Source organism: Pseudophryne corroboree, chromosome 1, assembly GCF_028390025.1.
Source record: "Pseudophryne corroboree isolate aPseCor3 chromosome 1, aPseCor3.hap2, whole genome shotgun sequence".
NCBI classification, from domain to species: Eukaryota; Metazoa; Chordata; class Amphibia; order Anura; family Myobatrachidae; genus Pseudophryne; species Pseudophryne corroboree.
In genome coordinates this window covers 123,384,166-123,399,227 of record NC_086444.1, presented here as the reverse complement: position 1 = coordinate 123,399,227, position 15,062 = coordinate 123,384,166, and the positions used below count along the sequence as shown (strand labels likewise).

Here is a 15,062-nt window from a genome sequence, read left to right as displayed (position 1 = left end):
CCGAGAATTGGCAATTTGTGATTTTTTGGTCAACTGTGGGCATCTCTGAATAACCCCTTAATTCGTAAAGAAAGGGCACATGCTTTTCTATCATGGTTACAAACTCAGACACTTGCATTGGAGGCCACTGAACACCGATGGTTGCGTCTAACGACGCACTGTGTGGAGTTACAGTATCTACAGACACTAAAAGTGGACATCTCAGCCCTCGCACATGCAGATGCACGGCAGGGGGGCTTCTGAAGGGAAGGGCTTGTACTAACATTAGCATATACTTGCAGTCGTGACTACCAGAGAAGATGGTATAACGGTTGCAGCATCTTGCGACGCAGAAGCAGTTCCTATATAAGAAAAGGATGATGAAAAATTATCTAATTTGTAATTATATACATGCAGTGGTGTCACAAGGCGGGTGCGGGGGGTGCGGCCCGCACCCGGGTGTGACGCCTGGAGGAGGGTGACGCCAAATGTCAGCTCCTCCACACTGACAGGAACCAGGTGCTGCAGTGAGAAAGTCTCCTACAGCACCCGGCTCCTGTCACAAAAGAGGAGCCGACAGCGGACGGAGACTGGCTCTGGGGGCGTGCCCAGCATCTCCGGAGATGCTGGGCACGCCCCCAGAGTGACGTTTCCGGGATCCCCGCAAAGCCACGCCCCCAAGTACAAGACCACGCACCTTTTGCAGCGATCGCGACAGGAGATCAGGGGCGCGCACCGGGTGTCACAACACCCGGTGACGCCTCTGCATACATGGATGTGCAATGTCTAATTTATCACCTTTCATACAGATCACTCTGCTCAAACATCTGCAATATGATAATTACTATGTCCAAAAACCCCAGCATTAAAAATTTCCCACAGGAGAAATCTGGCAAGACATCCAACACTTTGTAATTGCAGTTTAACTCTTGGATTTTACCTGCTGTACTTTTTCGTCAATGTATGAATTGTTGAGGTGTATGAACAAAGTTATTTTTTTTATATCTTTCCCAGATGTTTGTTATTCATAATATATGAATTCATATTTAAAAAAGAGCTTTGCTTCCTGGCAATGGGGACACAGTAAAGTCTTTCCAGTTTCAGCAAAGCCTTACAGGCTAAGTCCCTGCCAGGTTGAAGCACAATGCCTATGCGCAGACAGATGCAGTGCCATGCTTATTAGTCAGTAGCGCTCGCCAACATCGTTAGGCTGCTCAGCATCTCCAGAGCAGAGTAGGAAGACAGTGCTGGACCTCGCCAGACAGGTAAGTAATCTTAAATATCAGCGGCATATTCATAACTATCACAGTGATACTAAACAAGAGATGCCACGGCATCTTGTATTGTTATTAAATGGGGCCCTGAGGTTTCAATTTAGTTTTGTTCTGTCTGAAATTCCTCTATTATATTTGTATATTGCAGGCATCTCAATTTTTTACAAATTCTGTTACACCAAATGCAGATCACTTGTATGAATTCACTCTTCTTTTACAGTGCTTTTCTTTGCAGTACACTGTGGGGGTCATTCCGAGTCAATCGCAACTTTTTGGATAGCAAGGCTGGGAGCGCTTGTGCAGCTTTGCTATGCAAAAATAGTTTTGTGTAGAACAAGACCAGGGTAAGAGTTATTTACCCTGTGCGATGATTCCAGCGTTGCAGGTCCCGGAATTGACGTCAGACATCCGCCCTCCAAACGCCTGGACACGTCTGCATTCGCCGAACCACTCCCAGAAAACGGTCAGTTGACGCCCCGGAACGCCTTCCTTCTGTCAATCTTCTTGCGATCGCGGCAGCGATCGCTTTCTTCGTTCTTCTTGTCGTTGCCCAGCAACGGCCGTTACTAGTCAATGACGCGCATGCACATTGTGGCCACCGCGCATGCGCAGAACTGACCCGTTCACACCACTGCGAAAAACAGCAGCGTGCGAACGGGTCGGAATGACCCCCTGTATGATCACCAGCAGTTGTGCTTGATCACAAACACACCATAGATTGTAAGCTTGCGAGCAGGGCCCTCTTACCTCTATGACTGTTTGTTTTTTTTACCCAGTTTTGTCTTCTAATTGTGTCCAGTTGTAAAGCGCAACGTAATTTGCTGTGCTATATAAGAAACTGTTAATAAATAAATAAACAAACACATTTCAAAGTGTGAAAACAATTACTAAATATAACAGGACAGAACAATTCTCACAGTGATCAATAGGTGTGTTAGCCTTTAGCCAGTGGACAAACACGACTAACCAGTAGTATTTTTACATAGTTACATAGCTGATGAGATTGAAAAAAGTCAAATGTCCATCGAGTTTAACCTGTTCTATAAAATTTGATATAATTTAAATTCTGTATCCTTGGATATTTTTTTCAGTTAGGAATTTATCGAATACATTTTTAAACTTATTGATTGAGTCCACCATTACTACCTTCTCTGGCTGAGAATTTCAAATCTTTACTGCTCTTACTGTGAAGAACCCTTTCCTCCGTTGTGTGTGATTTTTTTCTCTTCTAACCTCAGGGGGGGTGCTCGTGTCCTGTGCATCGGTTTTTTTTAATAAACAGATCATCTGATAAATCCTTGTATTGTCCCTTTATGTATTTATAAGTATTAATAATGTCCCCTCCCAGCCACCTCTTTTCCAGTGTAAACATAGCTAACCTTTTTAGTCTTTCCTCTTAATTTGGTGCCTCTAACCCCTTAACCAGTTTGGTGGCTCGCCTTTCGAGTTCCAAGATATCTTTTTTATAGTGAGGTGACCAGAACTGTACACAATATTCCAGGTGTGGCCGCACCAATGATTTATACAGTGGCAGGATTACACTCTCATCCCTTGTCTCCATTCCCCGTTTTATGCATGCTAACACCTTATTAGCTTTTGTTGCTGTATTTTGACATTGCGTGCTGCTACTAAGTCTATTATCGATGAGCACACCCAAATCCTTTTCAACTACCGTTATCCCTAAATTTTCCCCATTTAGTTTATAGGCTGCCCAATTGTTCTTAGTCCCAAAATGCATAACTTTACATTTGTATATATTGAACCTCATTCTCCATTTGTCTGCACAGACCTCCAGTCTAGATAAATCATTCTGTAGAGACTCAACATCCATGTCTGAATTAATTACTCTGCGAAAATTGACACTGTGCTTTCTAGGCCCACTCCTAGGTCATTAATGAATATGTTAAACAGAAGTGGCCCGAGTACTGAACCCTGCGGTATTCCACTGAGCACTGATGCCCATTCAGAGAACCTCCTGCTATACAGCAAATTACTCACTCAACTGCAAATAGTGTTTCGTACCCCAAGCTCTCTTAATTTAAAAATTAGTCTCTCATGTGGGACTTTGTCAAAGTCCTTAGCAAAGTCCAAAAAGACCACATCCACTGCTTTACCCTGATTAATATTATCGCTCACTTTCTCGTAGAAGCTTATTAAGTTAGTTTGACATGCTGATTCCTATTAATAACCTTGGAAGTATCCAAGTACTCTAGTACGCTACCCCTTAATATACCTTCCAGTATTTTCCCACTACAGATGTCAAACTTACCGGTCTATAGTTAATTCCCTTTTTAAATATTGGGACTATCTCTACTATACGCCAGTCCTTCGGTATCATTCCTGATGTAATTGACTCACTGAATATCAAATATAGGTGCCTCGATAGCTCTGAGTTAAGTTCCATAAGAACCCTGTTGTGAAGTCCATCCAGCCCAGGAGATTTATTTATCTTAATTTTACTTAGTTTCTCCCGGACTACTTCCTCGTTTAACCAAGTACTTAGCAATGGGTCGTTATTATAGCTTATGTGGTGCACTACTCTTGTCAACCGGTTCTCTCTTGTGAAAACTGATGAAAAGAATTTATTCAATAAATCTGCTTTTTCCCTATCATCATTAATCAAGACAGCCAACTCGCCCTTTAATGGTCCAATATTCTCCTTTTTTAATCTTTTACCTTTTATATACTTAAAGAACTTCTTGAGGTTTGTTTTACTCTCCTTTGTGATTTGTTTTTTCGATTTCTATTTTAGCTGCTCTGATTTCTTTTTTGCTTTTTTGTTACATTCTTTGTAGAACTGGAATGATTCCGCCTTCCCATCTGACTTAAATGCTTTTGAAAGCATGCCTCTTTTTATTCATTTGTTCCTTGACCTTCTTATTAAGCCACTTCGGTTTGAATTTACAACTCCTGTTTTTGTTGACCTTGGGAATGAACAAATGAGTGTACTTATGGAGCACAGTTTTAAAAACATTCCACATTTCAGCCGTATTCTTACCATGAAATACAATTTCCCAACTGATATCCTTCATTGCTTGTTTCAGCAAGTTGAAATGAGCTTTTCTAAAGTTAAACGTCTTAGTTAGACCCTTATGATGTTGTTTTTTGAAGCTGATATCGAATGTGATCATATTATGATCGCTATTTCCCAAGGTCTCCCCTACTTTAGTATTTGATATTATCTCCTCATTATTAGTTAGTACTAGGCTCAGTATAGTGCTATGCCTAGTTGGTTCCTTGATTACTTGGAACAAGTAATGATCTTTTAGCATGTTTAAGAACCTGGTATCCCCAGCTGAATTGACTGTTGCGGTGTTCCAATTTATGTCCGGGTAATTAAAGTTCCCAATGATAATGACCTCCCCCATTCCTGCAGCTTTTTCGATTTGTTGCAAGAGTTGTAACTCATCAGACACACTAATATCTGTCAGTTTGTAATATGTCCCTATTAAAAGCTTTTTTGTGTCTTTACCCCTCTCGAAATCTCAACCCATAATGACTCCACGTTATCTCCAGTCCCCTCGTAAATGACCTCCTTTAAATACGGTTTTAAAAATGGCTTAACAAGACAAACACCCACTCCCTTTTTATTAGTCCTATCTCTTCTGAAGAGGGTGTACCCCTCCATGTTTGCTGCCCAGTCGTGAGAATCGTCCCACCATGTCTCTGTAATGACTAGTATATCATATTGGTCATTAAGTGCAATTGTTTCTAATTTCCCCATTTTACTTGTTAGGCTTCTTGCATTTACAAGCATACGCTTAAATTTAGTAATTCCCTGATCTGCAAGTTATGTTGTAGATAACGTTTCCTTAGAAACTTGCTTTTTTCTTTATTTACCATCGCTGACTATTTTTCTCCCCCCGTCTCCAACCCATTATACTTTAAACATCCCTCTTTTCTTCTCTCTCTAGTTGTCCCACTAATTCTTTCTAATCCCTACCCCCAGGCACCTAGTTTAAATTCTCCTCCAACCTTCAAACCATCCTTCCCCCCAGCACTGCTGCCCCCTCCTCATTCAGGTTCAATCCATCTCGACAAAAAAGATGGCGCCTGACTGAGAAGTCCGCCCATTGTTCCAAGAACACAAACCCCTCTTTCCTACACCAATCTCTAGGCCACACATTTACCTCCCTAATCTCCCTCTGTCTCCCTGGACTAGCGTGTGGCACAGGCAATATTTCAGAGAATATTACCTTAGATGTCCTTGCCTTTAGTTTTTGGCCTAGGTCCCTATAATCTTTCTTAAGGACATCCCACCTACCAAGACCACCGTGTCGTTCCCAGCCCCTCCCAACAATCTTTCTACCCGGTCCGCAATGTGACGTACCTGACAACAGACTTTACGGTGATCATGGTACCGGTAGCAGATTGCCCTCCAGATTGCCCTGTCTGTCTGACTGATAATAGAATCCCCTACCAACACAATCTCACTAGGTACCTTGCTTTCTCTTATCCCCTTTGTGCCAGAGGGACCACTCCTCCGGTTGCTAGAGGGAACGGTATCCTCCAACTCCGTCATTTCCTCACTGCCATCCACAGAATCTTCATCCAATCGGACAAATTTATTGGGGTTTGGCAGTTCAGAGATGTCCTGCCTCCCTCTCTTTTTCTTCCTTCTAGCCGTGACCCAGCTGGCTACCTGATTGTCCTCATCCTCCTCTACCGGTGTCCCTCCCTGCAACTCCTCCACCGTTCTATCTAAGCTCTGCTTGAGATTGTGAATATCCCTTAGTCTTGTAATGGTTTGCTCTAGATCAGTTACCAGGGCAACCGTTCGCACACACCTCACGCAGATGTATTCACACTGAGACGGTTGCTCCAGGTGCGCATATATCTTGCACGACATGCACTGAGTGAGATTCTCAATCACAGCCCCTCCCATTATGTTTAAAAACTCTAACTCCCTGTTTCCTTCAGAAAAACAATACAAACTATGCAATACAATACGGTACTAAAGCCTAGCTGTGGAGAGAAACAATATTCACAACAGAACAGTAATTGATAATACAATGTGTAAATAATATATCAATGCAAAACAGTCAATACAGTAATGATGTTGATACTTGTGTGTCCGGGGGGAGTCAGGACCTCCTGCAGCAGCACCTCCTGTAGCAGCACCTGCTCACAGGTCCCTGCTTTGGTGACTGGTACACCCAATCATGATCAATTGTATGAAATTGAGCTTCTGCATTCATTCCTCTTGAAATTTTTTGCTACTCCCAGGGTTGGATTAAGGATGGTGGGGGCCCAGGGCAACGTAGATTGTGGGGGCCCTCACTACTACTACGATTGCTGGCAAAGTAACAGGGCCACGCATGCACACACGCACGCACACACACAGACACATAGTCACACACACATATATACGTACACACACACACCGTGTCACACACCTGAGGCGGCGTTCGCCGCGCTTTCCCCTGCGTGTCTGCTGGTCGGTGTTGCGGCCTCTGGCTTCGGTGGGCCACGGACTCCGGCGTCTGGTTGGCACGGCTACCGGCGGTACTCTGGGGCATGGGCGCCGCCATGACACCCGGCATCACGTGGACGGGGGGCAGGTGACGTCATCAGACTGCTCCGCCAATCCAGCGCTGGCGGGAGATTCAAAGTCAGACGCCGGACAGAGCTTCAGTGCCTGAGTATCGTCTTTCCCTGACGTAGATGCCAGTGCTCTTGTTCCCGGCAAGGATCTCTGCAGTTGTACTCCAGTGTCTCCGGCATTTCCAGCTGCCAGTTCGCTGCACCGGCTCCAGTGTATTCAGCGGCCGGTAAATCTCTCTGCGTTCCAGTCATCCGTGCTCCTAGGAATCAGCGTCTCAAGTCTCCGTTCTCAAGTTCTACAATACAACAGCGTCTAAAACCCCTGCACTTCAGTTCCTCACACCATCAGCGTCTCAGTCTCCGTTCTCAAGTTCTACAAACCAACAGCGTCTAAAACCCCTGCACTTCAGTTCCTCACACCATCAGCATCTCAGTCTCCGTTCTCAAGTTCTACAAATCCACAGCGTCTAAACCCCTGCACTTCAATTCCTCACATCATCAGCGTCTCAGTCTCCGTTCTCAAGTTCTACAAATCCACAGCGTCTAAAACCCCTGCACTTCAGTTTCTCACATCATCAGCGTCTCTGTCACCACTCACAAGTTCTTCAATCATCTGTACTATTAATCATCATTCATAAGTTCCACAAGTTATCAGTGACTTTTAAACATCACCCACAGTTTCCTTAATTACCAGCATCCCCAATACTGCTCACTAAACCCTTCAGTGGGTCTGGACATTTCCTTTATTTATTCCTTTTTGGCATTTGACTTTAAGTTATTTTCCTCTGCAATAAAGCTCTTTAATATTTCATCAAATTCCACTGTCAGCGTCCTGTATGAGGAAATCCTATATCAGGCCTTCCCTTTTCCAGCTCAGTTGTGGTTCCTCTTCCCAACCATCGGAAGAATCCCCGAGTTCACAACACCCTCAGTCTAGGCCAGTGACACACCGTCACTTACAGAGCAGCAGGGAGTGCAGGCCGACCAGCAGACATCAGCAGCTTGCAGTCATTGACTCGCGGGATTTCCCTGTCCCGCGAAACTGACTGTGCAGGAGCTCCTAGAAGATTGTGTTGTCAGAACTTTGCCCCTTTACTAAATGGAGCATTCTGCTCAGAAGTACAATTAACGTGAAATTCTGCCTCATCTTCACTCATCCCAGTACCGCCATAAAGGGACATTAATGCATCATTAATGGTATACAGTGATACTTGTGTACATGAGCTCCACAGACGTACAATTGAACTGAACTTTTAACAGGCAATAAATGTAGGACAACCGTATTGTAATCTCTACAACTGATCTGATCCTGCTCACTCTGTGTCAAGATGCTGATTTACTCTCTGCTAAAAGCTATTGTATTTTTGTAATTGCATTTTCTAACTTTCTAATTTAACATAGTTAGACTACTCTGACCTCTAGGGCAGATTTACTAATTAAAAATAATAAAATAATAAAAATTTGAAACAATTTAGATTCGAAGAACATCTCAGAAAATGAATTCTTATTTTTCTTAATTGTCGTGCTTTATTTAATTACTAGCTGTTCTTCGCACAGGAGTTTCTGATATTCATGTATGTAGATATAAATGAGTATTTAAAATTTGGTAAATCTATAGAGATGTAAATTTGAGACGTCTTAATGTAAGTAAATAGTAATCCATGGCTCTTGGCGTTACCCGAGGAGCACCCGTAGCAGATATGGTAAAAAGTGACAGGACCATTTTTGTAGTTTATTAAATTCTACACACTGGAGGTGCAATCCAAATTTTGATCCGATTGTCTGTTTGGGCGTTATCGTTCACCATTGCAAGCCACGCATCCAGTGGGGGATCCAGGGGGGGGGGGGGCACTCGGGCCCGTGCCCCCCCTGTCATTTGTGGCCCCATCCGTCCCCCCCCCTGCTTGTGTCACTGAGACACGCTGCCGCTCAGTCCGGCGGCAGCGTGTCTCAGCTGTCAGGAGGAGAGCGCGGCTATCTGGCAGCGTGTTGCGGACTTCAAACCAGCCGCCGGTTCGTGAGCCAATCAGAGCTCGCGGACCGGCAGCCAATCAGGAGCCGCCGGTCCGCGCGCTCTGATTGGCTCACGAACTGGCGGCTAGTTTGAAGTCCTACACGCCGCCAGACATAGCCGCGCTCTCCTCCTGACGCCCTCAGAGCCGGGCAGAGAAGCAGCAGCGATAAGCAGCTGCAGAACTGCTGTGGGGGCATTTGTATACCTGCTGTGGGGGCATTTGTATACCTGGCACTGTGAAGGCAATTGTATACCTGGCACTGTGGGGGCAATTGTTTACCTGGCACTGAGGGGGCAATTGATTACCTGGCACTGTGGGGGCATTTGTCTACCTGACACTGTGGGGGCATTTTTGGATCTGGCACTGTAGGGGCATTTTTGGATCTGGCACTGTGGGGGCATTTTTGATTCTGGCACTGTGGGGGCATTTGTGGATCTGGCACTGTAGGGGCATTTTTGGATCTGGCACTGTAGGAGCATTTTTGGATCTGGCACTGTGGGGGCATTTTTGGATTTGGCACTGTGGGGGCATTTTTGGATCTGGCACTGTGGGGGCATTTGTGGATCTGGCACTGTGGGGGCAATTGTGGATCTGGCACTGTGGGTGCAATTGTGGATTTGGCACTGCACTATTGGGGGCATATGTCTGTGTATCATGTCTCATTTTAATTGGCCACACTCACTAAATGACTGCGGGCATTACTACAGGCAACATTACTACTGGGGGCAATACGGGCATTGCATAAGGGGCACCACTACTATGGGGTCTATATAAGGGGCACTGCCAGTGCAGTGGACATTGCATAATGAGCGCTACAACTGTGGGCATTGTATAAGAAGCGCCACCTCACATGCACCAAAGCCGCACGCAAATGTACTTCCCCTTCCATGGTGCCCCCCCTATCATTTTCTTCTGGATCCGCACTGCACGCATCGGTAATGATGTCATTATATCAACCCCCTTTTCATTCCCTTAGGGGAGGTTTATTAAAATTCCAATTACGTATTTATCCTATTTCCCACCTGCAGAATACCAATGTGAAATTTCATCTTCCTAACATATCGGGAAGTAAGAGAATTAGTGATGAGACAGTCAGTGGGTGAGTGAGAGATACGGTAGAAAGTGACAGGACCATTTTTGTAGTTTATTAAATTCTACACACTGGAGGTGCAATTCAAATTTTAATCCGATTGTCTGTTTGGGCGTTATCGTTCACGCAACGCAAGCCACACATCTGTAATGATGTCATTATGTCATCCCCCTTTTCATCCCCTTATTAAAATTCTAAAAAATGTAGTTTTTCTATTTCCCACCTGTAGAATACCTATGTTAAATTTCAGCTTCCTAACATATCGGAAAGTAAAAGAATTAGTGATGAGTCAAATTTAATGAGTGAGTGAGTGAGTGAGTGAGTGCAGAGGCGGAACTACCGCCAGTGCAAGCAGTGCGTTGCACTGGGGCCCGCCTCTGTCCAGGGGCCCAAGCATGTAATGAGTCAAATTGACTCATTACATGCCGCTGTGCGCTGCGGACAGCCGCTGCCCGCAGCGCACAGCCGCCCACAGAGGAGAGGAGCAGCGGCACGGACGGGGAAAGGGGGAGGAGGGAGGTGAAGGAGGGAGCCGCAGCAGCGCTTTGTTACTGGTGGAGGCGCTGCTGCTGCTGCCCCTCTGCTTCACTATAGGCTGTCTTCAGAGAACAGCCTATAGCGAAGCAGAGGGGCAGCAGCAGCGCCTCCACCAATAACACAGCGCTGCTGCTGCGGCTCCCTCCTCCACCCCCCCTTCTCCTCATTCTCTACTGCCCGGGAATCGTCTGACGCTGCACCAAGGAGCCGGAGCCAGCGGAGAGGGTAAGTATAATTATTTTTCTTTCTTTCTTTCTTTCTTTCTTTCTTTCTTTCTTTCTTTCTTTCTTTCTTTCTTTCTTTCTTTCTTTCTTTCTTTCTTTCTTTCTTTCTCTCTTTCTCTCTTTCTTTCTCTCTTTCTTTCTTTCCTACAAAAAAGGGGGACTGTGTGCCGCAATGTGTAAAAACGGGGAATCTGCCTGCCGCAATGTGTAAAAATGGGGAATCTGCCTGCCGCAATGTGTAAAAATGGGGAATCTGCTTGCCGCAATGTGTAAAAATGGGGAATCTGCCTGCCGCAATGTGTAAAAACGGGGAATCTGCCTGCCGCTATGTGTAAAAATGGTGAATCTGCCTGCCGCTATGTGTAAAAATGGGGAATCTGCCTGCCGTAATGTGTAAAAACGGGGAATCTGCCTGCCGCAATGTGTAAAAAGGGGGAATCTGCTTGCCGCAATGTGCAAAAAGGGGGAATCTGCCTGCCGCTATGTGTAACAAGGGGGATGCTGTCTGCCGCAATGTGTAAAAAGGGGGAATCTGCCTGCCGTAATGTGTAACAAGGGCACGCTGTCTGCCGTAATGTGTAACAAGGGCACGCTGTCTGCCGTAATGTGTAACAAGGGCACGCTGTCTGCCATAATGTGTAACAAGGGCACGCTGTCTGCCGTAATGTGTAACAAGGGCACGCTGTCTGCCGTAATGTGTAAAAAGGGGACGCTGTCTGCCATTATGTGTAAAAAGGGCACGCTGTCTGCCGTTATGTGTAAAAAGTGTACGCTGTCTGCCGCTATATTTAACAAGGGCACGCTGTCTGCCGTTATGTGAAAAAAGTGTACACTGTCTGCCGCTATGTGTAACAAGGGCACGCTGTCTGCCGTTATGTGTAAAAAGGGGACGCTGTTTGCCGTTATGTGTAAAAAGTGCACGCTGTCTGCCGTTATGTGTAAAAAGGGCACGCTGTCTGCCGTTATGTGTAAAAAAAGGGGGACGCTGTCTGCCGTAATGTGTAAAAAGGGGACGCTGTCTGCTGTAATGTGTAAAAAGAGGAATCTGTCCGCCGTAAGGTGTAAAAGGGTCTCTACCTGGTGTAGTGGTGCTACTGTGCGGCGTAATTTGAATAATGGAGACTACTGTGCACCGTTTTATGAATTGGTATTATTTTGTGGCCACACCCCTTCCCCACGAAGCCACGCCACTATGTATTTTTGCGCGCGCCTACTGCGCGCACTGCCCCTGTTTTGCTTGCAGGGGTGGGGCTCCAATGCCGTTTCTTGCACACAGTGCTAAAATGTCTAGTTACGGCACTGTTGCTAGGTATCCACTTCCCTCAGCAGGTCCCCCCTCACCAGATCCTCTCCAGGGGTGAGGGGGTGGACTTGGATGGGATGGGGGGGGGGGCCCAAGCCATTTTGTCGCACATGGGCCCACCGCTCGCTAGTTCCGCCACTGAGTAAGTGATATGGTAAAAAGTGACAGAACCATTTTTGTAGTTAATGAAATTCTACACACTGGAGGTGCAAACCAAATTTTGATCCGATTGTCTATTTGGGCGTTATCGTTCACGCAATGCAAGCCACGCATCTGTAATGATGTCATTATGTCAACCCCCTTTTCATCATATTGAAGATGGGATGTTGCCCATAGTAACCAATCAGATTTTGCTTCTTATTTATCTAGCACCTTCTACAAGATAATACCTGGACTTTGATTGGTTGCTATGGGCAAGATCCCATCTTAAATAGAACTCCCATCTTAGTAAATTTACCCGTCAGGGTGCAGATTGCTTTGAATTATTGTTTTAGAATTTGATTTTAATTATGATGCCCACCAAAGTACTAACGGCTCATAGGATAGGTCAGCCTGGTGCTCTCTTGAGTTATGTGTTATAATGACAATACACACCACTATTATTTATTATTCATTAGCATACAGTATACACACATTTAATTGCACAGATATACTGTTGAAAAATGTAGTGTGTGTGTGTGTGTGTGTGTGTGTGTGTGTGTGTGTGTGTGTGTGTGTTAGGGGTCTATTTACTAAGCCTTGGATGATGATAAAGTGGACGGAGATAAAGTACCAACCAATCAGCTCCTAACTGTTATTCTTCAAACTCAGCCTGTAACATGGCAGTTAGGATCTGATTGGCTGGTACTTTATCACAGTCCACTTCAACATCATCCAAGGTTTAGTAAATAGACTCCTTAGTCTTGTTAGGCCTATATATCAGCAACAACAACAAAAATTACTGAATCTTAATTTTTTCCCCAATTTAATTATCCAATCCACCAATATACGCCCATACGTTGCCAATATTATTCTGTGATTTGCATATTTTTTTCATCAGTATCTGCGACTCACGGAAGTGCCCAGTTTACTAGTAAAATACTAATAATGGGCTGCATATTGACTGATTGTCATCATACACTAGCAAACTATAGCCCCAATTGGTGAAATCCAACAAGTTGGACAACCTGACTTACAGATTCGGATCACTTTTTGCTCAGAATTGGAGATTGGTGGACCCCATATATTGCTGATTTTTTTACACAATTATCTGCGGATTGCCCCAATTGATTGCTGATGTATGGGTCTCACTGTAGGTTCCTTAATATATTTGGGAAAATGAGAAGGATGGTTCCCGTATAGTACCGGAACCAAGAGAAAAAAGAAAGACTATATGTCTCTTCTGGGGCACACTTGTATTGATGAAAAAAGATTTGTTTTATTATCAAAGGCAACAAAGAAAGAGAAAAGTGAAAAAATATATATAATAATATAGAAATATATACACAGATGTCAATATAACAAAACAATTACTGGCATAGTAGCTCAAAGAGCAAAAATATATATCCGATGTTACAAATAAATTTCTTTTTCCTATTATAGTGGCATATGCGCTATGATAGAAAATATCTCTGGAAGAAAAAGGAAAAAATTGAAAAAATTGTATGCCGGGCTCTAAATGATTCGATGATAAAATACTAATTATGAAGGATGTACCCTAATGCTTGGTTCCAGGTCCTGTGTAACTGAAAATACCTGCAGTACCAGGTATTCTCTGGTGGTCTCCCACCCAGGTACTGACCTGGCCCACAGTGCTTGGCTTCCAAGATCAGACGAGGTTGGGCATACTCAGTGTGGTTTGACCGCAGGTAAATAGGTCACACCTCTTGACACCGAGAACCATATGTAGTCCGATCAAAAATGTCTGTGGGTTTTATTGGTTTGGATAAAACTACCTGCAGTACCTGGTATTCTCTGGTGGTCTCCCACCCAGGTACTGGCCTGGCCCACAGTGCTTGGTTTCCAAAATCAGATGAGATTGGGCATAATCAGTGTGGTTTGACCGCAGGTAAGTATATCACATCTGATAATACTGAGGACCATGTGTCATCTAATCTGGAATGCCTATGAGAACCGACAAAATTCATCAACAGATACTGAGTACATTGACAAATAGTAATGCAAATACTTGGGTGAAAAACACAGTGCTATGATAAGAGTTGAAAGAGCGAATCAGGTCTATGTTTTGAAAACACTTCTGTTTTTTCATCATCTGCCCAAGCTTCGAATGAGGAAATGAGAGCCAGGTCAGTACCTGGGTGGGAGACCACCAGAGAATACCTGATACTGCAGGTATTTTCAGTTACACAGGACCTGGAACCAAGCATTAGGGTACATCCTTCATAATTAGTATTTTATCATTGAATCATTTAGAGCTCGGCATACAATTTTTTCAATTTTTTTCCTTTTTCTTCCAGAGATATTTTCTATCATAGCGCATATGCCACTATAATAGGAAAAATAAATTTATTTGTAACATCGGATATATATTTTTGCTCATTGAGCTACTATGCCAGTAATTGTTTTGTTATATTGACATTTGTGTATATATTTCTATATTATTATATATATTTTTTCACTTTTCTCTTTCTTTGTTGCCTTTGAGCCCTTATTTTAGGAGGACGAATAATAAAAGTTATATTTTAAATTTGATAATAAAACAAATCTTTTTTCATCAATATAAGTGTGCCCCAGAAGAGACATATAGTCTTTCTTTTTTCTCTTGGTTCCGGTACTATACGGGAACCATCCTTCTCATTTTCTCAAATAGTTTACTGAACTATTTTCTGGGAGCACCGCCAACCTAGTGCCAAACTCTAATTATTTTGGAAATATATGGCCATATGTTGGTTGTTTCTTAGAGCTACGGCTTTAAGAATATATTTTCTTGGCTATTATTTGGATTCATTAAGTGATCCTGTGCAGACTCAATCAACCGTTCTTTGGGGGTCATTCCGAGTTGTTCGCTCGCAAGCTGCTTTTAGCAGCTTTGCACACGCTGGGAGTGAATCTTAGCATATTAAAATTGCGAACGAAAGATTAGCAGAATTGCGAATA

At 44.0% G+C, this 15,062-nt stretch overlaps 2 pseudogenes; both read right to left on the bottom strand.

Moving 5' to 3' along the window:
- Positions 1–13,697: 13,697 nt before the first annotated feature.
- On the bottom strand, positions 13,698–13,815 carry LOC134944216 (5S ribosomal RNA; annotated as a pseudogene).
- An 82-nt stretch (positions 13,816–13,897) lies between these two features.
- On the bottom strand, positions 13,898–14,015 carry LOC134940466 (5S ribosomal RNA; annotated as a pseudogene).
- Between the last annotated feature and the right edge of the window lie 1,047 nt (positions 14,016–15,062).